At 37.6% G+C, this 13,977-nt stretch overlaps 1 long non-coding RNA gene across 2 annotated transcripts in view; it reads right to left on the reverse strand.

The window, feature by feature from the left end:
- The window catches only part of LOC110448352, a 34,381-nt gene that overhangs the window by 9,365 nt on the left and 11,039 nt on the right, over nucleotides 1–13,977 (reverse strand). Inside the window, exon 3 of one of the 2 annotated variants that reach the window (XR_002462714.1) lies at nucleotides 11,028–11,109. The exons of the other annotated variant lie outside the window; for it this stretch is intronic. This is a non-coding gene — a long non-coding RNA (uncharacterized LOC110448352). The remainder of the gene's footprint in view (nucleotides 1–11,027; nucleotides 11,110–13,977) is intronic. 2 annotated transcript variants of the gene reach the window in all.

Genomic DNA, 13,977 nt, shown 5'->3' on the forward strand with positions numbered 1-13,977 from the left:
AACAACGTTACAAGAAGGTAACCCCAATACTGAGTTAGGGACACAACTCCAACAAAAAGCACAAATAAAAGTTATAGGGTAGCACATACTATTAGATGGTATTCCTGTAAACAACGTTACAAGAAGGTAACCCCAATACTGAGTAAGGGACACAACTCCAACAAAAAACAAGTACTGATTATTCAAAGATCTCATTTATGACTCGAAGACAGATTTTAATGTACATTCTTAGTGGATGATGATGATGATGATGATGATGATGATGATGATGATGATGATAATGAATGGGTAACACAAAATTAACCCTTTATAAATTTATGTTTTTTTATTCGAATGAGTTCAAGAAAAATAATCTGATTAGAAGATTTGAAATCCAAATCACTTTATATTCTATACTAGACCTTTTTGTCTTTATTAGTTCTTTTATATACTTTAAATTTCCAATTTTTATGGCAGTAACAAAAAGCACATACCCTACTGCGTGGTAACCCACACTTCCATTTTTTCCCCATATAGATAAAACAATTTCTTATATGAAGATAAAATTTCTTTATGAAAAACATGTTTTCTTTTGGGGGCCTTTGTCCTATTGCAGATAAGACGTCTCAAATTTTATTATTTGAAGATTTTAGTTCAATTCTCTCATATATGTCAAGTTTCATCAAAATGCCTTTGATCCATGGGGTATCTGTGTTTGTTTATCAGTTGTTGCAAATCTTTCGTTTGTGCGTTCCAACGCGGAGAAAGATCTGTGTTTCGGGTTGGCTATGGCAGGTGACGCGGTGACCTCTCTAGACAGTTTAATTACACCTTACATGTTTAGAATGGCCTCCTGTCACCCATTACCGTGGGTTCTGTAGGGTAGATGTGAAACCTTTATCAAACCATCACTGGTAAAGTTATCATGATTTACAAGTTAATGGCTTGCTTGAGAATTAAACAAAATTTCATTTCTATCTCATGTTCTGAAAGCACACATCTTAAATTACCATTTATTGATGCCGCTCTGTATGGCAGTGAAAACGCTGCCAAATTTAAGTGTCCCGGCGCGGCTCTACCCCCAGTCTGATAAATTTGTAAGTATGCCCGACCATAAAGGCTTCTCCGACACTTTTCTTAGACAGTGAGTAATGACACGCTGTAAGAAATATCGATTTTTCAATAATTTAAAATGAAAAAAAAATAAAAGAGAAAAAATTGAGATCCGTTCCAGTTTTTTGAAGTTGTTTTTAGGGAGTGTTGAATGTGCATGTTGTACCTGATTTGGAGGTCGTGATGGTCCTAGCTACCAAGTGCCCCATCACTCATCATCACCCGCATTAACCAGTCCTTGCCCTAACACAAAATCAAAAACCATTCATTTGAAGTGAAAAACCAATGCAGACACCTTTATTATGACTTCTGTATCACTTTCCATTAGTCTGCAGTTGTGAGAGACCTGAGGTGTATGTGGAAGATTTTTTTTCTTTTCTTTTAACTTTAATCAAAGTAAAATTCTGAGATGTTTGAAGTTGTTCAGGTTTCTGTTATTTCTACTTTTATGACAAATTTTCTGTTGTTTTAAATATTCAAAATTGTTGATGAAAAAGTATGACCTGTGACCTATAGTATTTAAAAGAAAGAAGTTTAAGGAGTGGTACAGAGTACTGGAATCAGCTTGTATGTCCGTTTTTCTGAAGACATGTACTCCTGTCCTGGTAACTAGGCCCTGTAATAATAGACATTGTTTTACTGCAGGTTAAAAACATGTTTAATCAAGGGCTTTTCTTCCACATGATCCTCTCATTAGTAAAACGTTTATTTATTATCAGGGTTCGAATCCGGGTCAGTAACCCCTCATTGATTGTTTACACTCTGAACTCATTTTGTTTATTTCATCTTTATTATTTCTCATTAAAGTCCCACAAGGAATGATCTATAAAAGCTCGTGTCAAATATTGGAAATATCTATTTCTTACTGTTAAAGGTTTTGGCAGTGGTACAGTGATACTTAACCCTTTCACCACTGTGGACCACAATGAACTCATCCAGATAAAGCTATGGTAGAGTCTACTAAAGTTACCTAGGGGTGAAAGAGTTAAACTTCTAATTTTAACTGGATCTGGGGGTGTCCACTTGGAATTGTTTCATCTAAAATATGGAGGGTTGTAGCTTGCAGTCGGACCGGCAGATCGTTTATTAGGGCCCCGTATCGGAGATACGGGTGCCCTATAGTAATCACTGTCTGTCTGTCTGTCCGTCCACAAATTTTGTTCCTGGCTGATAACTTTGGTATCTATTGACCGATATACATGAAACTTGGTCAAGATGTTCAGTTCACAAAAATACACATTGAGATAAAAAAAGTCAAGGTCAAATGTCAAGGTCATTAGGTTCAAAGGTCAAGGTCAAATTTTACATCTTTTCACTGATGAACATTTTGTTATGATATTAAGAAGTAAAGATGGTCTGAATTAAAGATTAAGTCAACTGACGAAAGATCAGGGTCACTGGGTTAATGGTCAAGGTCATTTGGGTCCAAAGGTCAAAGACAAAGTGGATCTCTGTCTTTGACCCTGGCTCTTGATGGAGGAGGTATATAAGGTAAAATAAAACAAATCAAAGCTAACAAATGAGTGTTGCACTGGTATTTACATTTCTGTTAGCCCAGCAAATACGGAGGTGGAAGGAAACTAGACTCGCATCAATTACATGTAAAATGTATATTTTGCTTCCTTGCGATTCTTTTTGAAGTCCAAATGTCAAACGTCAAGCTCAGCTATATGGGCAGATCACTTCTTGATGATTATGGAGGATATATTGCCACAAGATGGGGCCCTTACTGACCTGTCAGTGTTCTAGTTACCAGGTGACATCAGTTACACCTACAGCATATACATAAGTTGCCTGTACAAGATTGGGGGAAAAGTTGCAATGTTCGCGCCCATATATGCATGTCATCAAAGCGGAAATTTTCTGTCAGTGTTTTTTCCTTTTCTTCAAACATGGTTTTACTTCCTGGTGCCTTACATTGACACATTAACCACAGTGTGGCATCCTTGAAGTGGAGCAGTGAACTTCAGGAATATTACAACCTCAATCTCGGACCGTAGACTTTAAATATAACTATGGTGTTGAATTTTTGCTAAAGAGAAAGAATAAGAACAGATGAAGGAATTTTTTTGACAATGTGTCACGTAAGATGACAGTAAACTGGTTAATTGTAAGCAAAGATTCTCCAAAAAAAGAAGTCCAATGTTAGAGTAAAGTTGTATTTAGGGGCTACTCTGCAAGGTTATTTCTGAAAAAACAAAGATAAGTGAATGTTCCCCTGTTACTATGCAGTACCTTAAAACCTTGGGGAGCCTGGCAAGTCCAGGATTGTTCAATGTAACTGAGAGGAGACCAACAGATCCAGTGATATTTAATGTACATGAGAGGAGCCTGGCAGGTCTAGGGTTTGTCCAATGTACATGACAGGAGACCAACAGATCCAGGGTTGTTCAATGTACCTGAGAGGAGCCTGGCAGGTCCAGGGTTGTTCAATGGGCCTGAGAGGAGCCTGGCAGGTCTAGGGTTGTTCAATGTACCTGAGAGGAGACCAACAGATCCAGGGTTATTCAATGGGCCTGAGAGGAGACAAACAGATCCAGGGTTGTTCAATGTACCTGAGAGGAGTCTGGCAGGTCCAGAAATTTCCAATGTACCTGAGAGGAGCCTGGCAGATCCAGGATTTTTAAATGTACCTGAAAGGAGACAGTCAGATCCAGGGTTGTTCAATGTACCTGAGTGGATCCTGCCAGGTGTAGGGGTGATTCATGTGCCAGGTGAGGAGACGGGACAGATCCAGGGTTGTTCAATGTACCCAAAAGGAACCCAGCAGGTCCAGGGCTTTTTTCTATTTATGTTGGATTATGTGAAATTATACAAAACTTCTTCAAAACTGCATTGACGTCTTTCACATATTTGAATAATATCTATGGTTTTTAGCTCACCTGGTACCACCCAAGGACCATGGTGAGCTCAAGCCATACCACAGCGTCCATCGTCCGTCCGTCCATCAACTTTTCCTTTAAAATGCTACTTGTCCAAAACGGCCCAGTAGACATTGACTAAATTTGGTCTGGTGCATCCTTAGGCAAAGGGGACTCAATTTTGTGTAAACAGTGGGTGTGGCCCTCCTTGGGGCTGAGAGGGCTGGGACTCAATAGGGGAAATAGGGGTAAAACATTTAAAATCTTTCTTCTACCGTAGGGATTAAGGTATTTTATCATAATTTAGTCTGGAGCATCCTTGGGCCAAGGGGACTCAATTTTGTATAAACAGTGCGTGTGGCCCCCTGGGGGCAGAGGGGTAGGGCCCAATAGGGGAAACAGCAAATTCTTCAAAATCCTTCTTCTGTAGGAATGACAGGATTTTGTCTAAATTTGGTATGAAGCACCCTTGGGTAAAGGGGAACCAATTTTGTGTAAATGGTGGGTCAAATAAGGGAATCGAACCCTGGTCATCTTGTTGAAAGGTGAGTGTACTATATATATCCACTGGATGACCGGGGTTCGATTCCCTTACTGTTAAGATCTGTGTGTGTGAGCCGTCTGTGAAAAGATGTGACGAACACAAAAATATGTTACTTTAACACAGGGTAATTACATATACTGTAAGGCTCATACATTTTGTGAAGGTATCATTTTACCTATATTTGTGGCTTGAAAATCTTGTGACATCTTAACCCTGCAAATGTGTTGCCCTTCTTGCAGCAAGTAAATTTGGTTCAATTGAATATTTATGGTTTTGCTAAAAAAAAAAAAATCAACTTAATTCTTTTCAGAAGAAAAAACAGTGAAAATTTGACCCCCATTAATTGATCGTTTATAGAAAACAAGTTGTTTTTGTTCCTGATAATCATGCTTATTCAGCACAAGTAAAAGTTGAACAATAAACTAGCAGTGAACCTTAGCAACACAAGAGGTCAAACTAGCAGTGAACCTTAGCAACACAAGAGGTCAAACTGCAGCACACAAACACTTAAATACTCTTGTTAAGATCTATGGTTTACTGTATAAAGCCTGAATATGATTTTCTGTAATATTGTATGAAAAGTTTAATTTGAAAATAATTTATGATATATTAATAAGTATTCAAATGTGTCAGGCTTGTCAAAATCAGGTTTAAAGAGGCTTGCATAGCGCAGTGATATAAGAAATGAGTTTGTATTCTTTACGATTTTCGTGCAAGGATGGTCTTGTCTAATTTACACTACATGTACATTGTATTTGAATTTATTGATTTTGGTGGGTTTTTTTTTGTTTTTTTTTCTATTTCAGCTTTTTATATGGTAAATTCCTATAAACAGTGTTAAAATTTTCCCTGAAATTAAAAAAGAGAAAGATTATCGGTTTTCTTTATGATTTATATTCAAGGATACAGTACATTATGTAGACCTTAATTGTCCTCAATTAAACAAATGCTTCTTTCTTTTGCATGCTTAATTAGGCAGGGTAAAATAGAATCTCATCGATACTTAGGGATCTAAAGGAAAATAATTGGTCACAATTAATTCATAATTTGTCAGCTTTTCAACAGATTTTATAATTAAGGCGAAAAATACCAGTTGAACAGGAAGGGAAAAAAAGTGAATACAATAAAAATTGTTTTTAATGATATCATCGTTACCAATCTTTGACTTTGAATTTTAAGGACTGTTGTATTCTATATATGGGCTATGCAAAGATTTGCCTTGAATGAACACTATTTGAAGGACTTGTTTTGTACCTGTCCGGCTAGAGGTGTTTATCTTGCTTTTTAATTGGCCGTTGTTATGATTACCTTTAAAAGGCCAATCCCTCCCTGAAGAATAAGGTCATCCACTGAATTGCCTTTGTTTGCTCCCATCTGAAAATGTCCTGCTTTTATGGGTAATTAATTAGCTGTATGTCGTTGATTTTTATTTTGGATTTTTGAAAAGTACAAAAATGATTCATCACTTGTTATTTAACAATTTCAGTTTGACATGATATTATTTATGCTGGGCATGACTGAGCTAGTTGAAAAGACATTTTTCCTTTGGAGGAACCTATGAAAAAAAGAATTCACTGATTTTTTGTTTTATTGTAAATATTAACTTTAATTTTCAAGCTTTAAACAGTGATAAATAGCACATCAATACAGTAGATTTGACATTTTTGTTTCTTTATGATGTTTTTATCAAAATTTACAAATTCACAATTTTTGTCTCGGGGTGACAAAGTAGCAGAAGCGAGACTAAGCTGTTGCTTTCCCGGCGGCGCTGGCAACAACATTAAATTTTTGCATTTTAACTTAGTTTCACTGAAAGATGCGTCTTAGGTAGTACATCTCAATCTATGTGTTAAATGCTGGATGCAGCCTACCTTCCATGGTCCATTGACTTTGTCAGCTTCTCCAACAACATTAAGTTTTTGTGTTTAAGTTAGTTTCTCTGAAACTATAAGTGCTAGGCCAACCAAACTTGCACCATAGATTGCATTGATGGTCAATGCGGACACAGGCGAGACATATCAATCCAAATGGCTTGTTAATATTGTGATATTCATAACAAATGTCCAACTAAAAGAAGTTGTTCTTGTAGTTATGTTTTATTCTGCTGGAACTACATGTACCATGTAGTCTTGTAATTTTGTAGTACACGGCTGGATCAGATGTACATGTATTATGTAATATAAGTAAGACAAGCTATCCTTCATATTCAAGGTTATCTTCCCTTACTAACGAAAACAATTTATAGTCCATTGCATCATATCTTTGCCTCAGGTACCTTTGGAGATGTCACTCTACCTCCTACAGTAACAGTACTATCTGTTGTCTACAATTTGCCAAATGTTCCGGGCGTTAATTATTGGGTCATTTCCGGCCTCATTAAAAAATAAATTTCAACTTGTATTTATTTACCAATTTCTTTTATAAACATCTTCGAGGTTAATTGGGGCTGTATTTACTGGTGCAGATTTTTTCTTTGAGCATGCGTAGATGCCACACCATAGCAACAAAATTGTGTTGCTATGCAGACATGGGCTACCTATATAGAAAGATGGTCTTTAAAAGCAGGTGTTTTCTATAGAAAGATGGTCTCTACATCCAGTTCTCTACGACATATACCACATTTTGTTGACCTTTATAGACAGGTGATCTGTACAGAAAGTTGGCATTTATAGACAGGTGGTCTGTATAGACAGGTGGTCTAAATACATTTGGTCTTTATAGACAGGTGGTCTGTACAGAAAGTTGGTCTTTATAGACAGGTAATATATACATACGGTTGGTCTTTATAGACAGGTGGTCTGTACAGATAGTTTGCCTTTATAGACAGATGGTCTTTATAGAAAGTTGGTATTTATAGGCAGGTTGTATGTACAGACAGTTGGCCTTTATAGACAGGTGGGCTGTACAGACAGTTGGCCTTTAAAGACAGGTGGTCTGTATAGACATGTGGTCTATATAGACAGATGGTCTGTACAGATAGTTTACCTTTAAAGACAGGTGGTCTGTACAGACAGTTAGCCTTTATAGACAGGTGATCTGTACAGACAGTTGGCCTTTATGGACAGGAGGTATGTACAGACAGTTGGCATTTATAGACAGGTAGACAGGTGGTCTGTATAGACAGATGGTCTAAAGGCAGTTTACCTTTATAAGCATGTGGTCTGTATAGACAGGTGGTCTGTATAGAAAGTTGGTCTTTATAGGCAGGTGGTATGTACAGACAGTTTGCTTTTATAGACATGTGGTCTGTATAGACAGGTGGTCTAAAGACAGTTTACCTTTATAGGCATGCTGTCAGTATAGACAGGTGGTTTGTATAGAAGGTTGACCTTTATAGACAGGTGGTTTGTACAGATCGACAGTTAGCCTTTTTAGACAGGTGGTCTGTACAGACAGTTGGCCTTTATACACAGGAGGTATGTACAAACAGTTGGCCTGTATAGACATGTGGTCTGTATAGACAAAAGATCTTAAGACAGTTGACCTTTATACACAGTTGGTCTGTATAGACAGGTGGTCTAAAGACAGTTGGCCTTTATACACAGGTGATCTGTACAGACAGTTGGTCTTTAACAGGCCAGGTTTCTTTCATGTGTTCCCAGATTGTTTATTATTGCCTAGAGGTCTCTATAAGTAATTTGTCTATATATAGACAGGTGGTCTGTACAGACAGTTGGCCTTTATAGACAGGTGATCTCTATAGAAAGCAGATTACAGTGTAGGTTAACTAGAAGACAGGTTTCCTTTTTTGTACACAACGGCTACGTCATACTTTTATTGATTCAGGTTTCTGTAGCTTTCTAAGTCCCAATACTGTCCGTGTACTTTCATACAAGCAGCTTATTAGGTTTAAGTGTTTCTGTGTTTTTAAATCACAATTTCCAGCTCAAATCATTGTTGTTTGATAACAATTACAGTCAGTTTTGATAATCTGTAGTTATCTATCACTATTTAATCATTTCCAAAATCTATTTCTTTGTGTTCAAATTTATAAAAACGACTTCATATTGGAAAATCAATTTTCTATCAAGAAATTCTCGGTGCTAATTGTTCCTTTTCTTTGAATTTATGTTTTTCGCAGAGTTTGATCTTGAAACCGAATTCTCCCGAGGTGGTGCTAAAATTGTTACGATGTCAACTGATTACACGAGATTTGTACATGTTTCCCCCTCCCTTGTCAGTAAACGCATCTTTTAATGCCGTATGGACTCCCTGTAAAATAACATTATAATACCCAGTAGGCATCATCCCTGTCTCACGAGCATAATGCCGAGAATCCTATAAAATTGATTATTTATTAACTGATCTTATCTGTTACACTTGAAGGGTTGTTGTAATTGGCTTGCTGGACACTGATACTGTCACCTGATTGGTCAGCCGGTCACCTGGTGAGGACTGACCACCTGGGTGACCAGTGGACTGACACTGATCTGTTGATGAGTGACCAGATAGCATTGCTTGACCATAGGGTTGATCATGTTAATGTCAAGTATAAACGGTGAAGTCCAGCTAATCATCCTGATGTTAAACCAATAGGAAGGGAAAGTGGGCCTTGGTATTCACTTCGTTCATCTCTTTAACAGGATAATAAGACAAAAGATAGTGGTACAGGTATTTTATAAGGCATGTCTCTGCAGCCAGTTATATATATATGCTGAGACAGGGGACAAAGACGATCCCCAGGCCTGTCTCGTGGCAAGTGAAACAGACATTGACCCAGGTATATACCAGGTCTGTCTCTGGTCAATTATACTGAGACAGGGGACATTGACCCAGGTATATACGAGGTCTGTCTAAGTGGTCAATTATACTGAGACAGGGGACATTGACCCAGGTATATACCAGGTCTGTCTCTGGTCAATTGTACTGAGACAGGGGACATTGACCCAGGTATATACCAGGTCTGTCTCGGTGGTCAATTACACTGAGACAGGGGACATTGACCCAGGTATATACCAGGTCTGACTCAGTGGTCAGTTATACTGGGACAGGGGACATTGACTGAGGTATATACCAGGTCTGTCTCAGTGGTCAATTATACTGCGACAGGGGACATTGACCCAGGTATATACCAGGTCTGTCTGGGTGGTCAATTATACTGAGACAGGGGACATTGACTGAGGTATATACCAGGTCTGTCACAGTGGTCAGTTATACTGGAAACAGGGGACATTGATTGAGGTCTAAACCAGGTCTGTCTCAGTGGTCAATTATACTGAGACAGGGGACATTGACCGAGGTATATTCCAGGTCTGGCTCAGTGGTCAGTTATACTGAGACAGGGGACATTGACAGAGGTATATACCAGGTCTGTCTCAGTGGTCAATTATACAGAGACAGGGTAAATTGACTGAGGTTTATACCAGGTCTGTCTCTGTGGTCAGTTATACAGAGACAGGGACATTGACTGAGGTATATACCAGATCTGTCTCAGTGGTCAATTATACTGGAACAGGGGACATTGACTGAGGTATATACCAGGTCTGTCACAGTGGTCAGTTATGCTGGAAACAGGGGACATTGATTGAGGTCTAAACCAGGTCTGTCTCAGTGGTCAATTATACTGAGACAGGGGACATTGACCGAGGTATATACCAGGTCTGTCTCAGTGGTCAGTTATACAGAGACAGGGACATTGACTGAGGTATATACCAGGTCTGACTCAGTCGTGATCAGTTATACTCGGACAGGGGACCTTGATTGAGGTTTATACCAGGTCTGACTCAGTGGTCAGTTATACTGGGACAGGGGACATAGGCTGAGGTATATACCAGGTCTGTCTCAGCGGTCAGTTATACAGAGACAGGGACATTGACGGAGGTTACTTGGTCCAGACAGAAGACAGTTCATCAGATCTGACTCAGTGGCTGTTTATGCTGAGACGAGGCCAATGACCCGTCTATTCACTCAAATGTATGGTGTCCCCCCACCCTGAAGTCCACCCTCTAGTGTATTTCAGCCTCCCTAGTCCCTGTATGGTGCCAGTCTTAATGTGGTCAGACTTAGTATGCCGTTTGATGTATACTCTGGGATCATTTGATACGGGGTTTCATTGGAGTGTTAAAAGTCCATGTGTTAATGAGTTGTTGGATAGTTGCTGATTAATGTTCCCTTCTCTGCATTTAGTACACTTATTTGCTATTCTGTTTGAGTTAAGACAGGATTACTCCATGTTTATTGTCCCAACGATGACATGTTCGAAATTAATCGGCGCAAAGTTATCTGCTCTTTTTACTTTGTGCAGTGGTTTATGTACAGAAAATGTGAATGAGGAGACTATGAAGGCAGCATTAGTATTATGTGGAAAAACATCTTTTGATCTTCTATTTTTTCTGTTGATTTAATTCATTAAAAGTACATTAGTCCGGTTTAAGAGTTCCCTGGTCCGTTTAAATAAAACATGTTTGAAGCATATTGTAAGGTGTACATTTATATAGCTTGAGGCTCGTAAATTACTAGGAAGGAAGCACTGATATCTTGATTAAACTTCTTCACCAGGTAAAGTGACTTCTGAAGACATAATTTCATACCTGGTTGACTACAGCTTCAGCTCTGTCATAGGGTCCCACAGATTTAAGCTCACCTGGCCCAAGGTGAGTCTCTCATTTTTTTCTGGAAAAGAAAAGTTTACGGACAGACGAATGATGCACTGTGCAGGCTGGTCACCATGGCACTAATTCACATGATCCATATTTAGGTTTCAACTCTTACCAGTCTGGAAAGGCTGAGTGAATTTTGACTAAGTTTGATCTGGAGCATTGATGGGCAGAGGGAACTTAATATTCTATGAACAGAAATTGGAAGATGGAAACAGTTGAGATCCCCATCCTCTTAATGTATAAATAATTGCTACGTTTAAAGAGACACTTCTAGCACAATCATGCTACCAGGATTTGTTCCTTTGTCAGGCTTGCCCCTGGTGACTGAGTCCCTTGGACATAACATAGAATCAGTTTATTTCAAACATATTTCCTATCCTTAGGATTGGGATATCAAATGTTATATAAAGAAAGGGTGTTTTCCTGCTTGGTACAGAGAGGCAGAGAATAAAATGGAAAAATATTTATTAAATTACCATTAATTGAAATATTTTGCCATTATTACTCAAATATCCAGGTGAGTGATACAGGCCCTGATACTGCATCCCTTGTTAAGGTGTAGTATATGGTAGCTAGTAGATTCCTGCTCCACATGGTCCAGTTATTAAGACGAAATACAAGACTATATTTGGTTTAGTGTGGTTTGGTTTAATTTTGTTTAACGTCCTATTAACTAACAGCTAAGGTCTCCATGTGTGAAGTGTATTCGTGCTTGCGTGTATGTATGCAGGAGACGGGGTATTTTGGTGTGCTTGCCTCCTTGTGATGGTGCAGATCTGATGCTGACTTTATAGTGCTATCCTACTGAAATACCATGCCGAAGGCGCCAAGCGGGTGAACCAGTTGTTGCCATTTCTCTAAATGCTGAACGTTAAGCAGGGAATAACAACTACCATTTTTAAGGACTTTGGACAAGACTATATGAACCATAATTCAGTCATTATAAATTAAATTGGAAGTTCACATCAGACATTCAACAGTTCAAATACTGTTGTTTGGTGTTTGGACTTAGAATTGCCACAATATAACATCAATTAGCTTCCTTATTGTAAGTTTCTTAACTTAAATTCACAAAACCATGGTATATTTACCTACCATAATATTTCAATCACCTTGACCTTCATCCATTGGAGTAGACGGGTGGCTGTAATATGTCAAGCAGTTTACATGATGTTTGACCCCAAGGAGCCTGATGAATAAAGGTTTGATATCCTGCATCTAGGTCAAACTCTGTTGAGCTTTTTAACTCATTGACCCCTGAAGTTCCATAGTGAACTATTCCAACCTTTGAATTGGAACGGTTCAAATGTGTCTTCAGGGGTGAATGAGTTAAATCCTGAAGTTGTAATTAATTGTGTGGATTTGGTTTATTTCAGGGTAGTACTAGGTATAAGTTTTGATTGACCATGTTAAATTGATCATTACCATATTTATCCACCAATAAGCCCATGCCTGGTAATAAGCCCACCCGTATTTAATTCAGCTCAATAGAAATGCCAACAAAGGCTATTTCATTGACCTGTAATAAGCACCTACCTCAAGTCAAAGAGATTTTGTGTAGCCACCCTGGGCTTATTGCAGGATAAATATGGTATGTTGGTTTTTTTATGAGAAATGCAATTAAATAAAACAGCAATAGGATAGACAGTCATCATTTTAACAAAAACAAAAAAACAAAAAGTTAGAAAAAATAACTGGGTTTACACAGATACCCGGAGCAAAAAAATCTTTATCTCATAATAGTCATTTACCAACACACATTAACTTTCCTTTGAATACTTATCCTTGATTCGGGGTTTGTATGTTGTTTATTTATCTCAGTTGTCAACGTCATATTTTCTGTTGTAGTGGCTTCCGTGTTTTGGGGAAAACAGGAGATGTATAATGTAAAATCTCTTTTATTTCCATCGTATTGCAGAGGAAAGACTGTGTTCGACAATGTTTAAACTGACTGAAAAATTTGAGATAGGTGTACAGAAAATCTATATGCTCCATATCGTATGAGGTTGTGACATTGATTTTATAATTTAGCATGATTAAAAATGGTTTCCAAGATTTTCCAAAATAAATTTTATGATTTACAAGCTAAAGATCAAAAAGAACTAATTATGTGTTGTAATTGACAGTATCTTGTTTTCTTTTCACCGTTGAGAATGAAATTTTTAACAAGAGTGTGTTCTCATTTAGTTTTAAAAACAGGTGGTTGACTTTGAAAGAATAGCCAGTTGAATTTTCACTTGCTATAGTGTTGCCCTATAAATATTCTGTAAAAGCAGTAACTGGCTTTTTAAATGAGAACTGCAACACTGCAAGATTAGGATTAGAAACAATTTATTTGTCAGTTTTCTGTCAGCTGGGAGGTTTTTGAAGTTTTAGGTAACTCCGATATCTTAAAAACTTTTCACTAAAACATAAAACAATTTTGTTCATTTTTGTCTCTTGTTCTTTAATTATTGCACAAAGGCGCTCATTGTAATTACCTCTTTCACTATTTTCAACAAAATATAAAAGAAAATTCAGTTTATATGTTTTTGACATTTTAGTGTTTAGATTTTTAAAAAGTTTTAAGGTGGCCAAAACATCCTTGTCCTTATTCATTAGAACATGATACAATTGTTTACTTAGAATACTTCATGATATGTTTAAAAGAGTGAGGGAGATCACTCTAACACCAATTTCTGGATTGATGTGAAAGGTAGGATATACCCTTAAGGAATGTCAGGAATTTTAAAACTATTTCATTAATAAATGATTTTTTCTTTTGATTTTTTTTTTTTTTTGAGAAATTCTGTAGCTTAGAACTCCTTGTTCATCTGCCATGCTGCCAATAGATCATAAAACATTTTTTTAGTATATTTAAAGTGTGGCTTGATTGTGATTT

The sequence above is a fragment of the Mizuhopecten yessoensis genome, unplaced genomic scaffold (assembly GCF_002113885.1).
Source record: "Mizuhopecten yessoensis strain PY_sf001 unplaced genomic scaffold, ASM211388v2 scaffold4017, whole genome shotgun sequence".
NCBI lineage: Eukaryota > Metazoa > Mollusca > Bivalvia > Pectinida > Pectinidae > Mizuhopecten > Mizuhopecten yessoensis.